General features: G+C 37.9%; 1 pseudogene; it reads left to right on the top strand.

Moving 5' to 3' along the window:
• Positions 1-1,917: 1,917 nt before the first annotated feature.
• LOC123277791 (olfactory receptor 5AN1-like) lies at positions 1,918-2,832 on the top strand (annotated as a pseudogene).
• The last annotated feature ends 23,322 nt before the right edge of the window (positions 2,833-26,154 follow it).

Here is a 26,154-nt window from a genome sequence, read left to right as displayed (position 1 = left end):
GATTTTCTGTAGATAAAATCATGTCATCTGCTTATAGACACAATTTCAATTCTTTATTTCCAATTCTGATGACTTTTATTATTATTTTTTGACCCAGTTGCACTGGCTCTGACCAAGTACTATCTTGAATAGGAATCTTGAGAATGGCCAACTTTGTCTTCTTCCTGATCTTAGAAAAATGCTTTTGATCATCCACTATTTAGTATGATGTTAGATGTTGGCTTGTTGATAGGGCCTTAATTATGTTGCATTTAGTTCCTTGTATACCTAATTTATTGAGAGTTTTTATCATTTAGTATTTTTTGAGAATTTTGAAATCTGTATTCATCAGGAATATTGGCCTGTAGTTTTCTTTTCTTGCAGTGTCCTTATCTGGCTTTGGTGTCACTGCTGGTCTTATAAGTGAATTTAGAAGTGGTTCTTCATCTTCAGTTTTTTGGAAGAGTTTGAGAAAGACTGGTCTTAATTCTTCTTTAAATATTTGACAGACTCACCATAAAACCATCTGGTCCTGGGTTTTTCTTTGTTGGGAGGCTGTTGATTAATGATTCAATCTCCTTAATTGTTATTTGTCTGTTCAGATTTTCTGTTTCTTCCTGATTCAGTTTTTCTAGGTTGTATGTTTCTTGTAATTTATCTATGTCTTCTAGGTTGTTTAGCTTGCTGAAGAAACCATAGGACAAGAGAGTATTCTTGGTGTGGCACTGTGCCAGCAGGGTGAGGGGCAATGGAGTCAGAGTACAGCTTCTCCTTTACCCTTTTAATGTGGTTCTTCTTGTTCTCTGTGGTTAGTGGAGGTGCTTCAGCCTCATCCTCATGTTTTAGGATTTTTGCAATGATGTCCTGTCTGTGAATAGTTGGTAATTGTTCTTATGAGGGTTACCAAAGTCAGGAATGACCTATTTTGCCATCTTGATGATGCCACTCAGAACAGAAACTCTAAAGTCTGAACCCTAACCACAGTACTATGCTATTTGCTAAGTTGAAAAATATCCTACATTTGAGACAATATTTGATTGTAATTGTGAGTTTTACTAGCCTCCTTTTAAGACTGGCTCCTATGAAGACTTCCCTAAGAAGACATTTCATAACTTTATTAGCATACATGCTGTACACCAAGAAAATATCAGGATTATAAATTATGATGCAATTATCCAGGCCATTTTGAAGATATTATATTAAATATATTTGTAAAAAGGCTTGAGAAGTTATTATAAACAGGATAATTTTTCTTATAGGTGAAAGAAGAAATTTTTAAAAATCTATCTAGATGACTGTCTGGGAAAGAAGAGCTATTACAAGTTTATTCTGGAATGATGCCACTTATGCTTTACTATTATAAAGCCACAATTATATTTTTAATTATTAAAAGTCTTTTAAAAATTGATTTTAGTCAATGATGTCTATCATAGATAATTCACTGAATTTCTATTGCTTTTTAAAAAGTTCTCTATCAACTTTTTAAGTATTATTTCTTTATTTATTTATTTTTGAGAAAGATTGGCCTTGTGCTAACATCCGTGGCCATCTTCCTCTACTTTATCTGTGGAACACCTGCCACAGCATTGCTTAATAAGCAGTGCACAGGTCCTTGCCTGAGATCTGACCTGGGAAACTCCAAGCCGGTGAAGTGGAGAGTGAAAGCTTAACCACTATGCCACCAGGCCAGCCCCAGATCTCTTCTAATTTTCTTGAGACCTCATGAAGTAATTGAGAACCTGAAACACTGAGAAGGTATTTCTTGACAATTGGAGAAGAAAACTGGGGTCTTTCCACCAGGACAATAAAGTGTTTTCCCTTTTTCAGTGCTCAATGAACGAAAAGAAATGGCATCTATGAGCATTGTAATGCTATTGTTTCGCCTGCGTCTGCAATCCATTCTTTTGTCTCTTTTCTGATTTTAGGAGCACGAAGCCAATGCTTTGGGGAGGAAATATTACAGATATCACCCATTTCATCCTCTTGAGATTCTCGTATTTCTCCAGAATCATAGGAGTGCTCTCTGTTGTATTCCTGTTGATCTACATTATGACTCTGACTTGGAACCCGTGCCTCCTCATCTTAATAAGGATAGATTACCCGCATCCACACATCCATGAACTTCTTCCTCAGTTATCTTTCTCTCATTGATATCTGCTATGTGACCTCTACAGTCCCCAAGATGCTCTCCAATTTCTTCCAGGAGCAGAAAAGTATCACCTTTGTGGGTTGTATTATTTAGGACTTTGTCTCAACCATGGGACTGAGTGAGTCTTGTCTCATGACAGCCATGTGTTATGACTGATATGTTGCCATTTGTAACCTACTTCTCTAGTCATCCATCATATCACCAACCCTCTGTGTTCAGATAGTGCTTGTGTCCTATATGGTTGGACTCTCTGGTTCTATATCCAAATTATGTGTCATGCTTCAATCCTACTTCTGTGGGGCTGACGTCATCAACCACTTCTTCTGTGACATGCCCCAACTGTTAGTCCTGTTCTGCTCTGACACTTTCTCTGTAGAACTCATAATTGCTATATTTACAATGATCTTTGGGATAATGTCTTAGTTATTATGATATCCTATGGCTATATTATCACTTTAGCTAAAGGCAAGTTCAAAGGTTTCAACCCCTGTGCTTCTCACTTGATAGCAGTGACCCTCTTGTGTACCTCAGGTATATTTGTCTACTTGAGTTCCAGTTGTGGCGGTTCCTCCAGCTTTGACAGTTTCACATCAGTCTTCTACACTGTGGTGATTCCCATGTTGAATCCCTTGATTTACAGTCTGAGGAACAAGGAAATCAAAGGTGCCTTGAAGATGTTGCAAAATAAGTTAGAGTATTGCTGAGGTCACAGATTATGAGATTTCTGACCAATTTGTCTTGTCAGAATCACTTTCACCCACAGCAATATGCACACTAATACACTATAACAAAATTCATACTATCTTTGGACAAAGAAGGCTTGTTTGACCCAGATAATATGCCAAAATGAGCCAATAGCTTACTCAATGCCACACAGACACAATATCTTTAAGTCCCGGAGGTTCATTACTTTCACTCTACATGAGGAGTGGCCTTATCATTTATTAATCTATCTGCAAGTATTTGTGAAACATCAGGGTTTAGAAACGTTTTGCTTCTTCTTGCTTCTGAGATTAAGCTCTGTCCAATTGCAAGCTTCTGACCTTAAAGGAGAGATAATTGACAGAGGTCCCCAGGAGTGTACAAACCTCGTCTGCCAAATATTTTGATGTAGCATTATCCAGACATCATGGTGACAAATGCTTGTTCTGTGTTTCTGACCAGAGTGGGAATGAACACAGAGTGGCAATGTGCCTTTGGACAGAAACAAAGCTACACTATTGGCCTGATTGTGTCTCCTGGGGAGACCAGTCTGAGACAGCTAATGTCTATCTAAGGTCTCTTCAATGCTAATCATCTAATAAATTTTTAGTCACATCCTAGTCTCCATAGTTGTAGCCTAAGGAGGGAAGAGGTGATTTGAATCATATAAAGAATGGAATGAAGTATTGGCTCCCTTCACTGCCATTTATTTATGAGTCTGATGAGTTAATTTCCTGCATCTATTGTCCAGTGGGGATTTCTGATTGGAGATGATATTCAAAATCCATGTCACAGCCAATAGCAGCTTCTGATATTGTGGGACTCAAACATCTCTTTCTCTCCCCCATCAAATCTGGAAAACTTTACCCTTGGTTCACATAGCCAATGGGATGGTACTGCCCAATCATTTCTGATATTTCAAGCATCTGAACATCTTTTCTGTGAGAAGTCTTCTGTGAGAGTTCATTGTAATAATAGAGTTATTGAATATTCAATACTGCAGGAACAAAGAACAAATATGAAAAGCTGGTATACATTATTTCTTATTGTTCATGTTGAACACATTTTATGTCTTAGAGATTTATGGTTGTTTGGGGTGATATAATAGATGGAATAGAATGGTTTGAATTACTTTAATGCTCATATTTTCCAGGAAACCTCAAGGGCAAGGAAAGGAAATAGATAGTGGAAGAGGCAGGGTTCTCAAGTCTGGCCAGTTTTTCTTGTCTGAAGTAGGACATAAAGTGCAGTCCTTGTGTGCTGGTTAAAAAAAAGAACAAAATGTATGGCAACACTGACTATTGATTTGTGAGATTACTCAGACCAAACTAACTAGTATCAAACAGATGGCTTTACATTTACATATTATCCTTGGAGATTCATTGGATCCCTTTTTTCTTTTTGCTTCTTTATTTTTTATTGAGGTAACATTGATTAATAACAGTTTCAGAGGTACATGACTATATTTCGGTTTCTGTGTAAATTACATAATGTTCACCACCCAAAGATTAATTACAATCTGTCCCCATATACACACCCTTTTACTCTTTTCACTATTTCCCTCCATCATATCCCCTCTGATACCCACAAATCTAATCTCTATCTCTCTGTATTTTTTGTTGCTGTTATTGTTTTTATCTTCTACTTATGAATGAAATCATATGATATTTGGCTTTCTCTGTTGGACATACTTAACTTACATTATACCCTTAAGGTCCACCCATGTTGTCACAAATAACAGGATTTCATTTTTTTTTATGAGTGAGTAGAATTCCATTGTGTGTATATACCACATCTTTTTTATCCATTCATCCATTGATGGGCAGTTGGGTTCTTCTACATCTTGGCTACTGTGAATAATGCTGTGGTGCACAAAGGGATGCATAAATCTCTTTGAATTGCTGATTTCGAATTTTCTGGATAAATACCCAGTAGTGGAATAGCTGGATCATATGGTATTTCTATTTTTAATTTTTTTGAGAAATCTCAATACTGTTTTCCATAGTTGCTGTAGCAGTTTGCATTCCCATTGACAGTGTATGAGGGTTCCCTTTTCTCCACATCCTCTCCAACACTTGTTATTTATTATCCTGTTAATTGTGGCCATTGTGACAGGTGTGAGGTGATATCTCAGTGAAGTTTTGACTTGCATTTCTCTAAAAATTATTGATGTTGAATATCTTTTCAAGTGCCTGTTGGCCGTATGCATATCTTCTTTGGAAAATTTTTTCCTATCTTCTGCCTATTATTTGATTGGGTTGTTCATTTTTTGTTGTTGAATTGCATGAGTTCTTTTTATATTTTGGAAATTAACCTCTTGGTGGATATATGATCTATAAATCTTTTCGCCAGCTGGTAGGTGGATTTTTTTCCTTTTGTTGGTGGTTTCCTTGGCTTTGCATGAGTTTTTTGGTTTGAAGTAGTCCCATTCGTTTATGTTTTCTTTTGTTTCCCTTGACTGAGAAGACATGATATTCAAGAAGATACTGCTAAGACCAGTGTCAAAAGGTGTACGGCCTATGTTTTATCCAAAGAGTTTTATGGTTTCAGGTCTTATATTCAAGGCTTTAACCCATTTTGTGTTAATTTTTCTGTAGGGTGTAAGAAGATCTACTTTCATTCTTTTGCACATGGCTATCCAGTTTTCTCTACAGTATTTATTGAAGAGACTTTCTTTTCTCCATTGTATGTTCTTGGCTCCATTTTCAAAGATTAGCTATACATAGATATGTGGTTTAATTTCTAGGCTCTCAAATCAGTTTCATTGATCTGAGTGTTTATTTTTGTGCCATAACCATGCTGTTTTTATTACTATAGCTTTACAGTATATTTTGAATTCAGGGAGTGTGATTTTTCAGCTTTTTTCATTTTTCTCAGGATTGCTTTAGTTATTCAGGGTCTTTTGTTTCATATAAATTTTAAGATTCTTTCTTCTGTTTTTGTGAATAATGTCATTGGGTTCAGATTGAGATTCCATTGAATCTGTAGGTTGGTTTAGGTAATATGGACATTTTAACTACGTCTATTCTTCCACTCCAAGAGCATGGAATATCTTTCCTTTTTTTATATTTTCTTTGATTTCTTTTAATAATGTCTTAGAATGTTTGGTGTATAGCTCTTTCACCTCCTTGGTTAAATTTATTCCGAGGTATTTTATTCTTTTTGTTGTGGTCGTAAAAGGTATTGTATTTTTGAGTTCTTATTTTGCTAGTTCATTAACGTAGATAAATGAAACTGATTTTTATAAGTTGATTTTGTACCCTGCAACTGTGCTGTAGTTGTTCCTTATTTCTAATTGTTTTCAGGTGGATTCGTTAGGTTTTCTATAATGGGATCATGCCATCTGCAAACAGAGAGAGTTTCTCTTCTTCTTTTCCTATTTGGATACCTTTTATTTCTTTTTCTTGCCTAATTGCTCTGGCCCAAACCTCCAGTTCTATGTTGAAAAGGAGTGGTGAGAGTGGGCACCCTTGTCTTGTTCCTCTTCTCAAGGGATGGCTTTCAGTTTTTAACCATTAAGTTTGATGTTGGCTGTGGGTTTGTCACATAAGACCTTTATTGTGTTGAGGTACTTTCCTTCTATACCCATTTTATTGAGAATTTGTATTGTAAATGGATGTTGGATTTTGTCAAACGCTTTCTCTGCATTTATTGAGATTATCATGTGACTTTTATTCCTCTTTTTGTTAATATGGTGTGATTGATTTGCAGATGTTGAATCATCCCTGCGTCCCTGGTATAAATCCCACTTGATCCTGGTGTATGACTCTTTTCACATATTGCTGTATTTGGTCTGGCAATATTTTGTGGAGGATTTTAGAATCTACGTTCATCAGTGATATTGGCCCGTAATTTTCCTTCTTTGTGTTGTCCTTGTCTGATTTTGGTATCAGGGTAATGTTGGCCTCATAGAATGAGTTGGGAAGTGCTCCATCTTCTTCAAATATTTGGAATTGTTTGAGAATGGTAGGTATTAAATCTTTGAATATTTGGTAGAATTCTCCAGAGAAGCCATCTGATCCTGGACTTTTGTTTTTTGATAGGTTTTTGATTACTGTTTCAATCTCTTTACTTGTGATTACTCTATTCAGATTCTCTATTTCTTATTGATCCAGTTTTGGGAGGTTGTATGAGTCTAAGAATTTATTCATTTCCTCTAGATTATCCAATTTGTTGACATATAGTTTTTCATAGTATTCTCCTATAATCCTTTCCATTTCTGTAATATCCATTGTAATTTCTTCTCTTTCATTTCTAATTTTATTTATTTGAGACTTCTCTCTTTTCCTTAATGAGTCTGGCTGAGGGCTTGTCAATTTTGTTTATCTTCTTAAAGAACCAGTTCTTAGTTTTATTGATTCTTTCTACGTTTTTTTTTTGGTCTCTATTTCATCTATTTCTGCTCTAATTTTTGTTTCTTCCCTCCTTCTGTTGACTTTGTACTTTGTTACTGGGATTGTAATCTCCTGTAACTTCAAGTTTGATTTCTAGAGGGTTGTTATTCTCTTTCTCTTCTTCCGTGTTACTTAGTTCTTCATGGTAACTGATTCTTTGCTGGCACATTTGTGGTAGTAACCACATTTCCTATTGGGTATGGGTTTGGTTACTTTGGTTCTGAGTTGCTTTTGTTTGTATTTGATACCCTGCACTTTCCACCCTCTACTACCTCTGCTGGTGGTGTAGTCAGTGCCCTCCTTGTGCTACTTTAGCCTCTGAGGTTGCTAGTGACTTGCTGCTTATGATGTCACTGCAGTCTCAGGTGTCACCAGTGGGGTCACCAGGCTTCATACACTTCTGCTGCTTCTGGGGTCTCCTGGGTGTCACGCTTCTCCACTGCTTCTCCTTGGGCTCTCCATGGGAGAGGATACTGCTGCATTATATACCGTCTACACTGCTGCTCCAAGGTTGTCTAGGGTTACTGTTTGCACCAATGCCTGGGTGCTGGGTTCATGAGTGTCACTGTCACTTCTGGGGCCTCTGGTACTTGAAGATTGTATGCAGCCCCTGCTGCTGGTGGAACTGATATTGGGGGTTCTGCCACTGGGGGCTGGGTAACTAGTTCCATTGTATTTCCTGAAGCTTCTGGTCACAGGTTCCACCTGCCACCACTGGGGGTTTGGAGGGGCTAAGCAGGGAGAGGTTGTTGCTTGTGCAGCCTCTGGTTTCTAGAGCTAGTTGGTTTGTTTTGCAAACTGAGGTTAGGGTCCCCTGCCCTACCTGGGAAAATATGAGTTTTGTATACTGCTCCCAATGTTGGAAAGACCTGTCCAATGCAGGTAGACGGGGAGGGATCTGCTGAGAGACAGGCAGGGAGCAAGCTGCCCCTGTTTTCTCTGTCCCCCAGTGACCACTTACAGACATGTGGGGCAGATCCACTTAGGGACAGGCAGGGACACCTATTGGTTTTGCTCCTGCCATGACCATTCACAGTTACACGAGCTCCAGTGCCTGCTGTTTCTGCTTCCGTTGTGTCTGCCCAGAGTTATGTAAGTCATGGCACCTACTGTTTCCACTCACATGACAGTAGTGATCTATGGCACCTGCTTTTCTGCTCTTGCAGCAACTGCTTGCAGGCACATACACTGGTGTGAGGATCTACACCCTGGATAACTGCTGTTGGAGGAGGTGGAGGGGGCTGCTCCCCTAGTTCCACTGCACCCTGGGGGTCCATTCCACCCACCTTCAGATATATATGCGTGGATCTCTTATGTGTCTTGTTGTGCACTTTGGCATAAAATGGGGAACTGGAAAACCTTTGAGAACTTTTTTAGTGTTTAAAAGGAGAAAACACAGGCCCAGAGGAAAAGTTGTGGATAATTTTTGAGGGGCCTATACTATCTTATTTGATCCATTTAGAAAGTCATATATGAGCAGTCTACAGAAGGCTCCTGAGTTGAGTGGTTCCCATGTAACTTTGTTGAACATGCCAGGTCTTGAGGAAGTGAGGGGCCACCAGTCAAGAATAATTGTAATACTTGGTCTTCTGAGAGTGATCCTGTCCATATTCTTCCTAATAAACATATCTCTTCAGATTTCGTTCCTTGCCCTATAATTACACTGAACTTTTCCAAAGTCATCTAAGAAAATATAAGGAAGGCTTATACATAAATATCATAAAGAAGAGGGGCATGCCAAAAGAGTTACTTTTTCATTTACTTTTTCCATTTCTTTCTTTTTTTTTCACTTTCTAAGCAGGATCAAATGGAGATAAGTATGGGGAGGGAGAGTATCTGATGCCAAAAATGACATCTGAAAAAACCAAAGGAAGGGAGCCCAGATAAACTTTATCCAAAACAAAAGAAGAAAGCTTAGGAGTCCTTGATAAATAAGAAGCAGCTAAAAACAAGGTTGAATTAGAAATGATAGACTCTAGGGTGATTGAGTAAAACCATGTGACAATTAAAGGTGCTCGGGGATTAGAGACAGTATCACTGGTTTAGCATATTTCTCTGTGTACAGTAGGATCTTCTGGGGTAATTTTGTCTCTTAGGCATCAGTGGGCAAAAGCTTTGCAGTGGTCACCATCCAAACACTGAGATTTCCCTTCCCTCAGTTACAACAGCATATATTGCAAAACATTTTAATATCTCCTTATTTCTTCCTCCTAAAAGATGAATTCTCTTCATTTTGTCTCACTTATTTGTCAAGCAATCAGCATTACCTCCTTTCTGCTCAATTCCTGAAAGAGTATGTGAAAAGATGTGGTGATCATGTTATTGACAGCATGTTCAATTACACTGTCATTGCCCTGTCCATTTGTACAATAATGTGTCTGACATGGTCTCTGCCAGTTTAGAGATCTTTTGTGATCTGTTATTGCAAAAAATATGAAGAGGTCTTCCCTAATCTCTAACTTCCTGCCTACATCCAGCTGGTGATCACCCATAAGAATTTATCTCTGCCTTTCTCATACCACATATCATCTCTCGTTTTGTATTATATTTCTATGGGCTCATTTCTCTCTCTCTTCCAGGGCTATAGGCTCGTTATTGGATAATTTACATCATCCAAAATACCAAGTATAGTACTCTTCACTCTATAGTTTTTTAGAAATAAGATTAATGTAGCAGTGAACACGTTTTAGTGAGCGGTTCAGTGGAGATACTTAAGATACGGCTCTGGAGCTAGACTGCCTGGATTTGAATCTCGGTTCTTCCCTTCATGGTTTGTGTGACCTTATTTCCTCCTCTGATCCAAGTCTCCTTATCTGAAAAATGGGAATGATAAGAGTACATATCTCATGAAGTTGTTAAAAGTTAAAATAAGATGAAACATAAAAGCATGCAGGATAACACCTGGAACATAGTACACACTGAATAAATATTAGCTACCTAATAAGATGCCTTGATTTTCAGGAAAATTCAATCATATTAGAAGCAAAGACAATTAAGTAAATCAAGTAGCTTGGGGTTTTGGAAAAAATGGCTAGTGAGAAGCCAGAATACCCAATAATGTCTTAGAAATATTGTTTGTAAAGGTGTTTCTAGTAATATCTTGGGCTATATGGTCAAAGAAACCAATAATACTAGATAAAAACTAAAACACTTTTTTCATTGCTGAGCCAGTGAGAAAACAAATGTTTCAAGGTACAGAAATGACATGAAAAGCACAAACCAAAGAGGGTATTGGGCTGGATCCATCATTTTGCCAGGATGGACCTACAAATCTCTGGTAGGCTCAGTCCTGGGTTTTAATGAGCAAATCTATGAGGGGTAGGAGAAAAAGACAATGTGTGAGATTGTCTTAGAGACACTACCCCTTCTCCCTAAGGACACTGAAAACAGGGACTCTCAATGGGTGACATTCTCAGAGGGCAAACCAGAAAAAAAAACTACTTCACAAAATGAGACAATTATCCACACACCTTTCTCAGCTTTAGTTTGAGAGAAAGACAAGCAGTAAAAAAAAAAAGTCTTTCCTGATAATTTTTTTTTTCCTAAGGGAGATTTGCCCTGAACTAAAATCCATTGCCAATATTCCTCTTTTTGCTTGAGGAAGATTCACCCTGAGCTAACATCTGCACCAGTTTTCCTCTATTTTGTATGTGGGTCGCTGCCAAGTATGGCAGCCAATGAGAGGTACAGATCCATGCCCAGGAACTGAACCCCGGCCGCCGAAGCAGAGTGCGCCAAACTTAACAACTAGGCCATGGGGCCGGCCCCTTAAATTTATTTTTATTGGTGTAAATTGACCTTATATTGTGTAAGTTTCAGGTGTTCATTGTATTGATTTGATACATTTACATTTTGCAGTATGCTTGCTACCCTAGCATTAGCTAACACCTCTATCATGTCACATAAGTAGATTTCTTTTTTTGTGGTGAGAACAATTAAGTTCTGGCTTATTCAGATTTTGAAATATAATGCTGTATAACTGAAATTGATATACTATTATAAATCAATATTGCTTCAATAAATAAAAGATATCTAGTCTCTTAGGAACTTTGAAGTTTATAATAGAACATTGTTGTCTATAATCACAATGCTGTGCATTAGATCTCTAGGATTTATCTGGTAGTTACAAGTTTGTACCCTTAAATAACATATCTCCAATTCCACCACCCGCCAGTCTCTGGTAACCACCATTCTGTTTGCTGTTTTTATGAGTTTGGCTTTTTTAGAACCCACATATAAGTGATATCATCCAGTTTTCTCATACTGTATCTGACTTATCTCACTTAGTGTAACACCCTCAGGTCTGTCCATGTTGCGGCAAATGGCAGGATTTCATTCTTTCTCATGACTCAGTGATATGCCAGTGTGTGTGTGTGTGTGTGTGTGTGTGTGTGTGTGTGTGTATAGCGTCTACTTTATCCATTCAAGTATTGACAGACTCTTAGGTTGTTTCCGTATCTTTGCTATTGTGAATAATGCTGCAATAAGCATGGGCATGAGGATATCTTTTTGATATATATTTTTTCATTTTCTTTGGATATATATCCAGAGGAGGAATTGCTGGATCAAATGGTAGTTCTATTTTTAATTTTTTTAGGAAACTTAATACTTTTTTCCATAGTGGCTGAACCTTTTACATTCCCATGACAGCGTATGAGGGTTCCCATATCTCCACATCCTTGCCAACAGTTTCTCTCTTCTCTTCTTGATAATAAACATTCTGAGAGGTGTGAGATGATATCTCATTGTGGTTTTGATTTGCATTTCCTTGATGATTAACTACATTGAGCATCTTTTTATGTTCCTTTTGGCCATTGAATGTCTTCTTTAGAAAAAATGTCCATTTAGTTCCACTGCCCATTTTTAAATCAGGTTCCTTGATATTTGTTATGAAGTTGCAAGCGTTCATTAAATACATTAGATCATAACTTCTTATCTGATGAATGGATTGGAACTATTTTCTCCAATTCTGTAGGCTTCTTTTCATTTTTTTTAAATTGTTTTTTGCTGTATAGAAGGTTTTTACTTTAATGTATTCCCGTTTGTTGATTTTTGTTTCTGTTGCTTGTGCTTGTGGTGTCATATCAAAAAAATCATTGCCAAGATCAGTGTCAAGGAGCTTTGCCTCTATTTTTTCTTCTAAGAGTTTTTGAGTTTAGTTCTTATGTTTAAATCTTTAACTCATTTCAGGTTAAGTTTTGTGAGCAGTGTAAGTAACGGGTCTGGAGTTTTCTCTGCTTTTGTGGGTAGATCTGCTGCACTCTTCTTGCTCCCTCTTGTGGCTGAAATCCTAAACTATTCTGTGTTCTCTGGTTTTTGTCACTCACCAGGCTGGCTACTGGAAATCTCTTTTTTGTTTTCCAGATGGTGGCACTACTGCTCACGTTTGTGGTTTCTCCCTTTTCCATAGGCTGTTTCCTTTTTTTCTGAGAGCACTCAGTTTACCAGATTTTCTCTCACTGCTACATTCAGGAATGTGCACAAGGAGCCAGCTGCAGATGAGGAGGAGGTGTGGATTTAACAATGAGAGCTTGTTGGTTCGCATGGATCTGGAGGGGAGATGCTCTGGTGAGATACTCCTAGAGGCTCATGAGTGGGCTTCCTACTGAAATCCTGAGCCCCTGTGCCCCTTTAACTCCCTTTGGTATTTCTCTCTATCTCTTACCTGATTTCCCTTCTCCCTACACTCACGGTCTACCTGGTCAGTAGTCTACATAACCCTAGAGAGAAAGGATTTCCTCATCTGTGTCTTGCACTGCCAGGGTAGCTGGGTGCTCATTCACGGCTCTTTCCCTGTGCAGGAGTGTTTGCCACTGCTGAGTAGTTCAGCCTATGCAGTGTTATCTTGAAGAGGGTGGTGCTGGGGAAGCTCCTTTTAGTGTCTCCACTGTGACCAGCTCACACTTTTTTTCTGCTCCAGTTGTGAACTGGCTTTCCATTTCAGGAAGACTGGGCTTCAACAAAGTCTCTCTCATTCATGGTTGTCATCACACTCTCCAGGCGTTATGTGGCCATAATCAAGATGGTTTTAGGAAGGTTCATTGGCTCCTTCTGGTTCTGCATCCCATACAAAGATCTGTCTGCCTATTACTGGATGCACAGGTGGGTGAGATTCCTCCTGGACCCGTGGCATTTAGTGCTAGATATTACAACTTCCACAAAGGCATTTGTTGGTGGATGGATGTCAAATTCATTGTTACAAAAATGGAACAAAAAAGGGGCTGGCCCCGTGTCCGAGTGGTTAAGTTCGCGCACTCCGCTGCAGGCGGCCCAGTGTTTCGTTAGTTCGAATCCTGGGCGCGGACATGGCACTGCTCATCAGACCACGCTGAGGCAGCGTCCCACATGCCACAACTAGAAGAACCCACAACGAAGAATACACAACTATGTACCGGGGGGCTTTGGGGAGAAAAAGGAAAAAATAAAAATCTTTAAAATAAAAAATGGAACAAAAAGAAGGACAATAACAGGACAATAAATAACAAGTGTTGGATTACTATTGCCACTCCTTCCCCTCATAAATTTTAATCTCATCCATCTACTTATGTGGATTGCAGCCTACATATTGTCATTATTGTGACTTCAAAAAACACCAAGTCAACATTTTTATCAAAGGAGATTCTGGGTTGGTGTCACCCCCAAAGTGTTTGACAGATGTCATATGAATCATTTCTGAAGCAATACATTTTAAACATAAGAATCATAGATTCTTAGAGATAACTTTTAAAGAAACACGAACTTAAGATGAAAAATATCACTGGGCACACAAATAAACAGGGCGCTTGAATAAGAGGCAGCGATATCATTAAACTATGGAATCAGACTTGCAAAACTATGTATTTGAATTATAGATAATAATAATTTAAATAAGTATGTTGAATATGTTTAAATAAAGGATGCTATGGAAAGTATGATGAAACAATAAAGGACTAACCAAACTGACTCTTTGGGAAAGGAACAAAATGGAAACTCTTGAGAGAAAATCAAATATTATAATTGAAATTTGAAATTAATGGATGAATTAAACAGCCAATTAGCACAACTTATGATAGAATGAATTTACTAGAAGAGACATCTATTAAAAATTAAACTGAACGCAGTAGAGAAACAAAAATAATGAATGTTTCACTGATGTGGAGAGCAGAGCAAGAATACATCTAATTGGTATTCCAGAGACATAGAACAGAAATATAGAGGCAATTTTCAGAATGCTATCGTTGTTTAGTACATAGCACACAAGGCTTATGGTTACCATATTGAATGAATGGACATTAGAGGAAGCGGTGAATATGTCCACAAGTAGAGGGAGAATAACATTATACACCGAAGCTGCTCAATAAATCTTTTCGTTGTCTTGATTTTTGGTTATGATGAGGAAGAATGCAATTTTCTTCACTGTTCTCACAAGATTATGCCTCCATTCAGTCTCATTGTGGAAAGCCACACCTAGGTCTAAGATGGTAAATGCATAGTCTGTCTGCTACCAGTTCTCATTCTGTACTGATGGCAAACATCTTGAATTTATTTTCTAATGAATCTCTTCCTTACTTCAGAATTCTTCTCAAAACAGTGCACCATGAAGCAATGAGTGATCAGATTTTGGGAAATGATCCCTTTTAACTTATTTCTCAGACTTACCTTATGCTTCTATGGGAATTTTCTCTTTGCACTCATTTTTGGAACTAGGAGACTGGGAAATGGTTAGAAATAAGGAAAATATTCTTGTCGGCTAATGCTGACAAATATTTATAGTGCATAGACATAGACATAAGTTATTTCATTAATTCCACAGCCCGTTTTAAGGGAAATCTCCAAGACTTCTACATTTACCTGTATACACAACTCTCACACTACATTTGACATCTATTTTCTAGCTTTCACAGCTTCCCATGATTTTCTTTGTAGTTTGAGTTCATCTGAACAAAAATGTGTTTGTGGTGGGAGGTGTTCTAATGACCATCTGGAGAGATGCCAGCTATAGCATCTCGAAGGGGGCAAACAGTGCCCAATGAAAAATATTGGTTTTGTTATTTACCATTTGGCCTGAACACTTAGTGTTTACCTTCCCTAGACTGGCTTCAATGAGAAAACAGAAAGAACTTCCAGAAATCCCGCCTGAGTTTCTTAATCCCCATGTCCATTGCCTAAACATCCAAACTCCTACTTGAGTTCAAGTCATTTTACTATGTAGGAGAAGCCATGAACCTAGGAACTGTGAATAGAATCAAGGGTGATTGAGAATCTAATAAAACCGCATGCGACGGTGGAAGTGGTGGCTGTTTGCAGGGTAGAGGGTCAAGAGTTTCCAATAGATTTTCAAAAGTATCCATGACCCAAAGAATATCAAGAATCATTGTCCTAGACAGTTTAACTCATGAATATCTCTGATTCACAGAAAGAAAAATTGGCACTTGCAAGAAAGGGAGCATAATGGCTCTTACAACGTTGTCTTGTCTAACTTCTCAGAAGCCTTCCTAGAGTCAAAAGTTGGTTAAGTCACATCCATTTCCAACGTGCTTCTTGGTTTGTGTCTATACCCACCAACCCATTGCACTATTCTTATATCTCTCCAAGAGTTATGAAAGCAGAAAGACAGTTATGGAATTGTCCACCTTCCCTAATTATAGATTATTTGAATATTAATTCCCAAGGAAATTTTAAAGAGCATCTACTCCATCATCCTCATTTGACATATGAGGCCCAGGATGATTCAGGGGCTTCCTGAGGCATTGAGTTAATATTAGAGTGATTCCTGAGCAGAATCATTCTGTTTCACCCTATACAGTGATGACAGTATTTTCTTAATTTAGGCTATTTCCAATTTTCATATACTACTTAAATATGAAATGGAAAAACATGAAATTCAGACATTTTAGGAGACAATGTACAAATGATGTCCATTACTCTCTTTGGAGCCCAAAGAGAGAATGATAGTATTTATCCAAAAGAAGTTTTCTATTAAGGTTGGTGATTATACATGGATATATGCAGAGATTACACAAGGTTAGCTCAACTTTCTGATTCAAGGTTGTATAACTAGTCACCTGCTTTCCTGGAAAAATGAAGAGTATTTCTTTGTGTTTTTTGAGGATGAAAACATTTCCTTATCTCATCTTTTTCTCAGCAGATGATATCAAGCAGGTCCATGTAAGCAGATAGAAATCACTCATCTGTGGTCGTGTTTGTTCTTCTGGGACTCTAAGATGAAAAAGAGGTGCAGCTTGTCCTCTTCCCAATCTTTCTAGGTATCTATCTTGTGACCCTAATCTGGAATCTGGGTGTCATCATCCTAATCAAGATGGACTCACACCTGCATGCACCTATGTACATTTTCTCAGTTTCCTGTCATTTATAAACATTTGCTATTCTTCCACCTACCCAAGGATGTTTTCAGACTTCTTTTTTTTTAATTGCAGTAACATTGGATTATAACATTATATAGCTTTCGGATGTACATAGTAATATATTTTGAATTCTGTGTAGATTACATCATGTTCACCACCCAGAAATTAATTATAGTCCATCCCCTCACGTCTGAGCCTAGTCACCCCTTTTGCCCTCCCCTCCTTCCCCATGGTAACTACCAATCTAATCTCCATTGCTATGTGTTTGTCATTGTTTTTATCTTCTACTTATGAGTGAGATCATACGTATTTGACTTTCTCCCTCTGACTAATTTCACTCAGCATAGTACCCTCAAGGACCATCCATGTTATCACAAATGGCCAGATTTCATCATTTCTTATGGCTGAGTAGTACCCCATTGTGTATAAATACCACATATTCTTTATCCTTTTGCCCCTTGATGGGCACCTAGGTCACTTCCAAGTCTTGGCTATTGTGTATAATGCTGCAATGAACATAGGGGTTCATGTCTCTTCATGCCTTTGTGTTTTCAAGTTCTTTTAAATGTCCAAAATTAAAGATAAAGAGAGAATCCTAAAAGCAGCAAGAGAAAGGCCACAAGTGACATACAAAGGAAAGCCCATAAGGCTGTCTGCAGACTTCTCAGCCGAGACCCTACAGGCGAGAAGAGAATGGCATGATGTATTTAAATTGCTAAAAGGAAAAAATCTACAGCCAAAAATACTCTATCCATCAAGGTTGTCATTCAGAATGGAAGGAGAGATAAAGAGCTTCCCAGACAAGCATAAATTAAAGGAGTTTATCACCAAGAAACCAGTTCTACAAGAAATGCTAAAGGGACTTATTTAAGTGGGAAAGCGATGACCACAAATAGAAATAAAAAAATTATCAAAAAAACAAAACAAAAAAAAACTTCTTAAAGGATGGAAAAACAATTTCATTCACTGCCTGTACCACCCAGTATTTTGCTGGGTCCTGGGTGGAAAAGACTGAGTACTGCCTCTTGGCTGCTGTGGCCTATAACATATGTTGCTGTTGGTAGGCCTCTGCAGTACCCAGCCATCATGGCTCCTGGTGTCTGTGGGAAGATAGCTGCTGGGGTCTATGGGAGTCATGTCCTTGGTAGCTATTTCAAACAATTACTTGAATTCTTCTCTACTACTGTGGGCCCAATATTATTCCAAATTTCTTCTGTGACACACTCCAGATTATTAACTTGTCTTGCTCCAAACCCTTCATAAGCTAAATGATTCTATTTCTGGTATGTATTTTCATTGGGTTCAATTCTCTCCTACCTATCATCTTATCGTATGGATTCATCGCAGCTTTCATCCTGAAAATACCTTCTATCAGAGGCAGAGCCAGGGCCTTCAAAGCCTGTGCCTCCCACCTGGCAGCTGTGACAATCTATTATGGCACAAGCCTCTCTGTGTACCTACTTCCAAGCTCTAGCCACTTCTAGAAGCTGGACAAGGTGCTGTCAGTGTTCTATGTTATCTTTATCCCTGTGTTAAACCCTCTTATTTATAGTATGAGGAACAAGGAAATCAAACAGGTGCTTAAGAGGGTGGTAAAAAGGCTAACACTTTTACCTCAGTATGAACAATATTTGTGCAGGAGTTCTTTTCCCTGTAGGGATGACAAGGAACAGAATATGTATGTGACTTTTTGTAGGTCACAGATCACTAGGTAGAGAGAAGTGAAAACCTGGCTCCTTGATTCCTGGTGCCATTATGTTTAGCTGTCACCACCAAGTGATCTTTTGGGGCAATGTCACCAACACTGAATTCACTTTAAATGGCCTTTGTCCTTGATGAGACCCAGATATCTAAAACCCTATGTTTTGAGAATTTAGGTTCTGAAAAATACTATATGTAGAGAAATGACAAGAACCTAGGAAGCCTCACAGATAGTTTTTTCCTCATTGATTTTCTTTATTTCTTTTATTTACTTTTAATTGTGAAGCATTTATTTGTATTTCAGTAAAATAAAATAATCTGTAAAATTTGGTATGTAAAAATTAAAGACAAATTTTTTTGGAAATTATTATATTGCCGGTCATTCTTGCACTGGGGCAACATCCAGGTGTGAATTTTCCTGGCAGGGACAGGTTACCCTCATCCAAGGTTTCAGAGCAGATCACTGGCACACATGCCCGTGCCAGAACCCAGAGGCTGTGGCCCTGCCCCGTAGGAAATCATGCCATGTGTGCCTCACAGGGCTGCTGTGATTATTGATTCTGATCAGGCAGTTGAGAAAATGCGTGTATGCATATATCTAAAATGAAGGTGCTTTGTAAACATCGAAGTGTCCACAAGTCTAATTTATTGTTATCAAGCTATACTACCAGCAAGCTGTGTCATCTTTGGCACATCTCTTAGCTCCTCTGGCTTCAAGTTCCTCACTTGAAAATGATGGTATTGAACTAGAAGATCTCTAGGTCTTTTCCAGCTCAAATGACTCTAAGTTTGTTATAAGAAAAGCTATAATTATGCAGTAGTAATAGGATCATAGGGAAGTGGGCAATTGAATCAGAAGGGACATGGTAAATTGAGGCATGAAATTATCAGGGAAAAAACTCCACGACAACCATGACACCAGAGAACAAGTATCTGGAGAATTTTCTCCCTCTAATTGTTCTTTCTCCTTTCATCTCTGCCCGAGTAACACATTTAAGAGGATCCCTAGTTGTGGCCATCTGTCTGGCTGTGAGCAGACAGCCAATTTCATGGCCAAAAGCATCCATCTTGGAGTGCAATAAGAACACTTGGAAAATTCCTTTGAAAAAGAGCTAAGCAATTTCAACCTTTGGCAAGAACTGTTTCTTCCTGGAGGGTCTGGAGGAAGGTGAGAGGGTTTGCTTTATAGAAAACAGTGGTCTGTGCTTTCTCAATATCCATGTAATTCTTCCAATAAGATCTAAGTGGAACAAGGTTTGTGGTCCTCAGTCGCTCTCATTTTTAGCTCCTCCCTCTCTTACTTCTACACCCTTCCTCAGATTCTTTCTCTTTACTCAAATTCTCTAAACTTCAGTGGAAATAATCATCTCTAATCTAAAATGTCAGTATTACTCTGGGGTGAGGGGTGGATCTTGAGTTCTAGTTCTGCAATTTCGTAATGATGTTATCCCACTGTTAAATTCTGTTTTCACCTGCAAAATTTTGGATAATAGGATTATCTAGCATCTAATGAGACAATGTCTATAAAGCCAAACACACTGTAGAAGTTAATAATTGAGCACTGAATAAAAAATAATAATTTGCTCAATTTTGGGGGATTTAACTAAGATCAAAACATGCTTTTCTAAGGATGCTCACTCTAGGCACTTTTATCCAACATAATGTTGGAAGTTTTAACCAGAGCAATTAAGGAAGAAAAGGAAATAAAAGGTACCCAAATTGTAAAGGAAAGAGTAAAACTGTCACCATTTGCAGTGACATGATTTTACAACAGAAGACCCTAAAGAATCCATCAAAAAAGTATTAGAAATGAAAAACGAGTACAGCGAAGTTGAAGAGTACAAAAGCAACATAAAAATTCAGTTGCATTTCTATACACTAACAATAAACTTGCAGAGAGAAAAATCAAAAATAAAATCTCATTTACAATTACAACAAAACAAAAACATACCTACAAATAAATTTAACTGAGGAAGTGGAAGACCTGCACAGTGAAAACTATAAGATATTTTTGAAAGAAATTGATGAAGCCACAAAGAAATGGAAAGCTATTACATGCTCATGGATAACAACTGATTTCTGAATGTTGATTTTATATCCTACAACTTTATTGACTTCATTGATTACTTCCAACAGTGTTTTGGTTGAGTCTTTAGGATTTTTCTATATATAAGTTCACGCACTCTGCAAATAATGACAATTTTACTTCTTCCTTCCCAATTTGGATGTCTACTATTTCCTTATATTGCTTCATAATGTTAGTTAAGACTGTCAGTTCTACGTTGAATGAGGGTGGTGAGAGTGAGTATCCTTGTCTTGTTTCTGATGGTAGAGGAAAGCTTTCAGTTATTCACTACTGAATATAATGTTAGCCATGGATTTGTTTATGTGGCCTTTATTATGTTGAGGTATGTTCCTTCCACATCCTATTTTTTGGGGTTTCAATCATGAAAGGAACGTTCTATTTTGTCCTATACTTTCTTTTCATCTATTGAAATGATAATATGAATTTAATCTTTCATTCTATTAATATGGTGTATCACATTTACTAATTTGTGCATGTTGAAGCATCCTTCCATCCCAGGGATAAATCCCAGTTGGTCAAGTGGTGTAATCCTTTTACTATGTTGTTGAATTCAGTTTACTAGTATTTCACTGGGAATTTTTGCATCTATATTCATGATGGATATTGGTCCATAGTTTTCTTTTCTTGCGGTGTCCTTATCTGGCTTTGGTATCAGAGTTATGCTGGCCTCATAAAATATGATTGGAAGCTTTTCTTCTGGTTCAACTTTTTGGAAGAGTTTGAGAAGGATTGGAACTAATTCTACTTTAAATATTTGGTAGAATTTGCCAGAGAAGTCATCTGGTTCTGGGGTTGTCAGTATTAGGTTTTTCATTACTGATTCAATTTTCTTAATCACTATTGTTGTATTCAGATTTTCTACTTTTTCCTGATTCAGTCTTAGTAGGATGTATCTTTCTAGGAAATTACTTATTTTTTCTAGGCTATTCAATTTGTTGGCATATAATTGTTCATAGTAGACTCATGATCTTATATATTTCTGTAATATCACATGTAATGTCACTTCTTTCATTTCTGATTGTACATATTTGAGTATTCTGTCTTTTTTTCTTAGTCTCACTAAGGGTTTGTCAACTTTGTTCATCTTTTTGAAAGCCAGCTCTCAACTTTGTTGATTTTTTTCTATTGTTTTTATAGTCTCTTTTTCATATTTCCACTCTAATTTTTGTAATTTATTTGCTTGTACTTACTTTAGGCTTAGTTTTTCTTATTTTCTATTTCCTTGAGGTGTAAATTTGGGTTGTTATTGAGAGTCTTCTATTTTCTTAACCCATGCATTTATTGCTATAAACTTCCCTGTCAGAACTGCTTTTGTAGCATCCCACTGGTTTTGGTGTGTTATGTTTCCATTTTCATTTATTTCAAGATATTTTTGATTTCTCTGTTGATTTCTCTGTTGATTTCTCATTTGACCCATTTGTTGTTCAGAAGCGTGTTTAGTTTTCACATATTTGTAGATTTTCCAGCTTTCTTCTTGTGAATTTCTAGTTTCACACCAATCTTTTCAGAAAAGATACGTGGTATGATTTCAATCTTAAATTTGCCACCACGTGTTTTGTGTCCTGTCATATGATCTACCCTAGAGATATTCTGTGTGCACTTCAGGAGAATGTGTATTCTGCTGCTATTGAATAATGTGTTCCATAAATGTCTAAGTCCATTTGTTCTAATGTGATTCAAGTCCAATGTTTCCCGGTTTTTGCTGAGGAAGAATCGCCCTGAGCTAAATCTGTTGCCAATCTTCCTGTTTTTTTTGTATATGGGCTGTCACGACAGATGGCCACTGACAGATGGAGTGGTGTGTAGGTCTGTCCGTGCCTGGGAACCATAGCCAGGCCACCAAAGCAGAGCACACCAAACAACCACCGGGGCTCACCCCAAACATTTCTTTTTTGATCTTCTGTCTGGATGATCTATCTATTCTTGAAAGTGGAGTACTAAAGTCCTCTACTATTATTGTGTTGTTGTCTATTTCTCCCTTTAGATTTGTATTTGCTTAATATATTTATGTGCTCTCTTTTGGGTGAATATAGATTTATGTTTATTATGTATTCTTGATGAATTGACCCCTTTATCATTATATAATGACCTTCTTTGTCTCTCGTTTCTATATTTGGCTTTAAGTCTATTTTGTCTGATATAAATATAGCTATTTCTGCTTTCTTTTGATTTCCCCTTGTGTGGAATATCTTTTTACATCCCTTCACTTTGAGCCTATGTGTGTCTTAAAGCTGTAGTGTTTCTCTTGTAGGCAGCATATAGTTGAATCTTATTCTTTGTTGTTGTTGTTGTTGTTTTCTGCTTTATCTCCCAAAATCCCCCCGGTACATAGTTGTATATCTTAGTTACAGGTCCTTCTAGTTGCGGCATGTGGGACACCGCCTCAACATAGCCTGATGAGCGGTCCCATGTCCACACCCAGGATCCGAACCAGTGAAACCCTGGGCCGCCACAGCAGGGTGCGCAGACTTGACCACTTGGCCACAGGGCTGACCCTGAGTCTTATTCTTTTATCTATCCAGTAGTCTGCCTTTTGATTGGTGAATTCAATCCATTTACATTTAGATAGACTATTGATATGTAAGGACTTACTAATGTCCTATTATTAATTGCTTTCTGGATGTTTTATATTTCTATTGTTTATTTTTCCCGTTTCTGCCTACGTTTGTACATTAGTGATTTTTCGTGGTTGTATGCTGTTACTTCTTTCTTTGTCTTTTGTGAATGTACTCTAGGTTTTCGCTTTGTGGTTACCATGAGGCTTATATAAAAATCTCATAGAGAAAGCAGTCCATTTTAAGTTGATGGCAACTTAACTTCGATTGTCTACAAAAGCTGTACCATTTTAATCCCCCCCTTTTTTTCTCTCTTTTTTTGAGGAAGATTAGCCCTAAGCTAACTACTGCCAGTCCTCCTCTTTTTGCTGAGGACACCTGGCCCTGAGCTAACATCCGTGCCCATCTTCCTCTACTTTATATGTGGGACGTCTACCACAGCATGGCTTGACAAGCAGTGCCATGTCCACACCTGGGATCTGAACTGGCGAACCCCGGGCCGCCAAGAAGCAGAACGTGCGAACTTAACTGCTGTGCCACCAGGGAGCCCCTTTTATATTATTTAATACCATTTAATACCATTGTTTACCTCCTTTTATATTGAGTATTCTTTAAAAATTATAGTAGTTATAATTATTTTTAATACACTTTTAAGCTTTATACTATAGTTAAGTGGTCAACATACCATCCTTTTACAGAATTAGAGTTTTATAATCTGGCTATATATTTATGTTATCATTGTTTTGTATACTTTCATATGTTTTTGTGACACTGATTAATGTCTTTTTTATTTCACCTTGAAAAAATCTTTTCAGCGTTTTTTGCAAGACAGGTACAATAGTGATGAACAATCTCAGCTTTTTTGTTTCTGGGGAAGTCTTTTTTTCTCTTTCATATCTTAAGTATAACTTTGCTGGATAGAGTATTTTTGGCTGGCAATTTTTTCTTTCAACTCTGAATATGTCATTCCACTCTCTCCTGGCCAATAGGGTGTCTGCTGAGTAAACTACTGATAGCTTAATGGGGGTTCCTGTGTAGGTTACAATTTTTTTCTCTTATTGTTTTTAGGATTCTCTATGTTTGATTTTTCACAGTTTTATTACAAAGTGTCTTGATGAAGGTCTTTTGACGTGAGATAATAGGTTAATCTGTTAGCTTCATGAACTGGATGCCCAGTGTCTCCCCATGTTTTAGAGGTTTTTGGAATTATTTAATTAATTTTCTACCCCCTTCTGTTTCTTTTCTCTTTCTCAACCCCAATTATCCTAATTTTGTTTTGATGGAATCTCATAGATCATGTAGGCTTTCTTTGCACTTTTTCATTCTTTTTTTTTCCTCTGCCCTGACTGGGTTATTTCAAATTTTCGGTCCTCTAGCATAACTTATCTGTCTTCCATTTGCTCCACTCTACCACAAATGCTCACTATTGCATTTTTCATTTTATTCACTGAATTCTTCAGCTGCAGAATTACTGTTGTGTTCCTTTTTATAATTGCTAACCCTTTGGTAAGTATCTCATTTTGTTCAATTTTTTCTGATCTCAGTAAATTGGTTTTCTGAGTTTTCTTACAGTTCATTGAATTTTTTCAAAAGAGCTATTTAAAATCTTTATCAATAGGTCTCAAAATTCTGTGCCTTGGAGCTTGATTCTTGGAGAATCATTGTTAACTTTAGTGATGGCATGTTTTCTTTATATTTCATGTTTTTTGTAAGTTTGCACTGCTGCTTAAGCATTTGAGGCAGCAGACATCTCCTTAAAGCTTGCTAGTTAACTTCAGATAGGGTATACTGTCATTGGTAGTGTTATATATGAGGTTTTCTCTCCTTTGTATGGGTAAATCTGCCCCACCCTTCTTCCTCTCTCTCGTAACAAAATTCTTAAGCTAATGTGTCTTTTCTGTTCTTATTACTCAGCAGGCTGGCTATCTGAAGTCTCTTTTTTGTTTTCCAGAATGTGACGCTACAGGTGATGTTTTTGGTTTCTCTCTTACGCACAGACTCAAGTCTATTTTTCTGAGAGCAATCAGTTTACCAGATTTACTCTCACTGCTACCCATGGAAATGTGCACAAAAGCCAGTTGTAGAGTAGGGAGAAGTGTGGGTTTAGCACTGGGAGGTTGGGATTTGTGATGGATCCAGACAGGAGATCCTGCATAAGGTACTCCTGGAGGCTCATGTTTAAACTTTCTGCTGAAATCCTGAATGCAATCAGCAGGAACTGTGTAACATTATTGCCCTTCAATATTCTTACCTGCTTCTTTCCTGATCTTCCTTCTCCCTCCTGTCATGTACTACCATTCCCAGTAGTCTAGGTACTTCTGGAGAGAGATGGGTTTCTCCAGCTGCGACTAGCACTACTGCGGTAGCTGGGTACTCCCTCACTGCTATTTTTCCCTGTGGAAGTGTTCGCCACTGCTAAAGTTTATCTTGCACAGTGTGCCTTGAGAGGGGTGGTGCTGGCACAGCTCCTTTCATTGTCTTCACTGTGACCAAACTCACGTGTTTTTTCTGCTCCATTAAATGGTGCTGGAATCCCTTCTTCGCAGGGCTGGGCTTCGTTGCTGAGAGACAAAGTCTGTCTCATTCATGGTTGTCTGCCCAAGTCTTCAGCACTCTCCAGGCTTTACCTGACTGTGGCCAAGATAGGTTTGGGCAATTTTGCTGAGTCCTGCTGATTCTGAGGTCTGTCTGCTTAGTATTGGATTTTCAGGTGGGTGAAGTCCTCCTGTGCCTCTTGGTGCATGGTGCTGGATACTCCAACTCACAAAGGTGCTTTTGTTTGTGGATGGATATCCAATTCATTGTTACAAAAGCAAAACAAAATCAGAGAATGTCTTTCTCTGCTAAAATGCTGATTTCACTCCTTTCTTGGATCATTTTACTCTCATCCATCTACTTAGAGAAATACGCCATGTAAATATCATCATGATTATGACCTCAAAAACACCAAGTCAAAATTTTTTGTTTAAAGGGATTTTGGGTTGGTGTTGCCTTCAAAGCATCTGGCAAGTGACATAAATCATTTTTGGAACAACAGATTTTAAACTCAAGCATTATGAATTCCCACAGATAAATTTTAAAGAAACATGTACTTAAGATGCCAGGGGCCGGCCCCATGGCCAAGTGGTTAAGTTCATGCTCTCCACTTCAACTGCCCAGGGTTTCACTGGTTCTGATCCTGGGCACAGTCATGGCACTACTCATCAAGCAATGCTAAGGCAGTGTCCCACATAGCACAACCAGA

Source organism: Equus asinus, chromosome 17 (assembly GCF_041296235.1).
Source record: "Equus asinus isolate D_3611 breed Donkey chromosome 17, EquAss-T2T_v2, whole genome shotgun sequence".
Lineage (NCBI taxonomy): Eukaryota > Metazoa > Chordata > Mammalia > Perissodactyla > Equidae > Equus > Equus asinus.
The sequence above is the reverse complement of the archived record's forward strand: the minus strand, read 5'-3'. Positions and strand labels throughout refer to the sequence as shown.